We start from the raw sequence: 2,261 nt of genomic DNA, 5'->3' as shown, positions 1-2,261 counted from the left end.
TTGTCAAGAAAGATCAGATATGAGTCTGATATTAATTACACCGTACTGTCATAAACATCACTAAGGCAGGACTATTGTGCTATACTCCGATCGTTATTCCTGAAAAGGTGACAAGTGGTGCAATATTGGTTTTAACTTTAGAATGTCATTCTATCTCATATCGTTATTCAGTCCCCGTTATCTTCTCTATTCAGTTTTTTTTTTTGCAGTATCTTCATTTCTAAACTGAACGAAAACTAGATGGAATAAATCCGGTCTAAGCCAGCTTTTCCGAGAAAAGATACCGCTAAAACTTGGGTTTTCAAGGAAAGACAAAAGGCAAATCAGCAGATAGCTGGAGCTGACAAAAACATTAAAACAAGACGTCCAGGTCATAGGCAAGCGCAATTTTATATCAGTAATAAATCAATATTTAACAACTTTCTACTCCGTTTAAAATTTTCGTTTCACGACATCCTCTCGGTCAAATGCAAGTTGTTGCATGGATTGCTCGAGGGCGTAAATTATAACCCACATGAAGTAGGAATAGTTAATTTCAACAGCAAGTCATTTCCCTTCCTTCTAGGATGTTCGCGCATTCGCCCCGGAAAGGGAAACTGAACAAATACATGCAGTGGATTATTATACCCACTCTTCAGGCTGACTCTTATACTGCAAGTATTAGACCTGACCATGGCATGTAAATGAATAAATATCGAGGTAGCACATTCATCAAGTGGCCTCTTTGTCTACCATGTTCTTGTGACCCGATTGGAACCAAAGCAAAGACCTGACTTGTGGCTTGAAGAGGACAGGCAGTATTTCGAATAATAGTGAAAAGTTAACGATAACGATGACGACAACGATGACGATAATAGTAATGATATCGAAATTAAACGAAAATAACAAATCGTGGTAATAATCATAGTGATGGAACAATACTTATCATAATGATTATAATAATAAAATCAATGAGAGGTTTAGATGACTTTCATGTGGTGGCTAAAGGACCAAAGTATTGTCTTAAGCACTTGAGAAATTAATAAAAAACATTCGTAGTCCAACTTTGTATATTTTTTTCAGATGAGTTCTTCTGCAGATCCTTCGTTCTGCGGCGTATTCGTTTACAGTCCTTTGTAGTTCTTTGTAGTTATAACCAATGTTTCTCCAGAAGTGGGAATAGTTTAATTTAACAGCTAGTCGTTTCCCAGCCTACTAGCCAGGAAGCCAGGACCAACTTTTAACTAATAAGAGAAACGGTGTCATTTTATGCCAAAGCGTTTTTTTTGTTTTTTGTTTTTCTACGCCCTTTTACTAGTTACTCTCTCCGATATATATAAAGGGAGTTGGCCGACCGTTCATAATTAAAATTTTTGAGACTTAATGTTCATATGCATCAAAAGTTCCACATATCTTTCTTTCATATGCTAGCAGAGTAGGTACGTCTTTGTAAGTTTGTTTCAGTATCGGTTCATTTTGCTCCCTTCTTAGACCTCCCATGCGAACAATTGAGGCCTGGTTATTCTGTCCGAAAAGTTCGTTCCTCCACTTTATAAGACTGTAATGTAGTCCAATTGTTCGTTTGAACAAAAGTTGTGTCTTTCAATATAATTTAATATTTTATGCTTGTTCTGCCATCTTGTGACTCTAATATTCTATTCTTCCGCGCCAAAGGCGGCGCATGCGCGATTGCATTTTCCCGCCACATATTTTTTTGTATTTTGTCAGAGTCCGGTTTGCTCAAACTTCTTCCTTGTTTTTTGTGAATATCATGAAAGAAAAAACCCTCTAAACGCAAAAACGTTCAGCTACATGAAAGCATAAGCAAGTTTACTTCGATTTACCGGCTTATCAGTAGAAATAACTGCTAAAAAAACTGCAAAAATCCGAATCTTGGGTGGTGAAATGGTCATCGAGAAATGAAGGTTTTGAAGACAAAAAAAGAAGAGGAAGACTGATTGTCCTGAATAAAGCGGCTAAAATAGTTTTGAAGAAGGTTAGATACAAAAGAGACAACTCAACGACATAGCGCTCACGATAGTCAGCAAGCCAAGTTTAGAGTTATGGCAACAAAACCTCTGTTAGTCTGGCAAACACGATCAGTTCGTCTCAAATTTGTAAAGAGGTACAAAAGCGTTGGTGTGGATAGGGGCTGGAATGATTATCTTTCAGTTTTTGGATGAATGCTTTAGCTTGTTTTTCAGTAATTCTTTTTTATGCACATAGTTTATTTAGTTACTTTACAATTATTATATTATCTGTTATGACTGCTGTAACCTTTC

This window comes from Porites lutea, chromosome 11, assembly GCF_958299795.1.
Source record: "Porites lutea chromosome 11, jaPorLute2.1, whole genome shotgun sequence".
Classification (NCBI taxonomy): domain Eukaryota; kingdom Metazoa; phylum Cnidaria; class Anthozoa; order Scleractinia; family Poritidae; genus Porites; species Porites lutea.
This window is presented reverse-complemented; position numbering follows the sequence as displayed.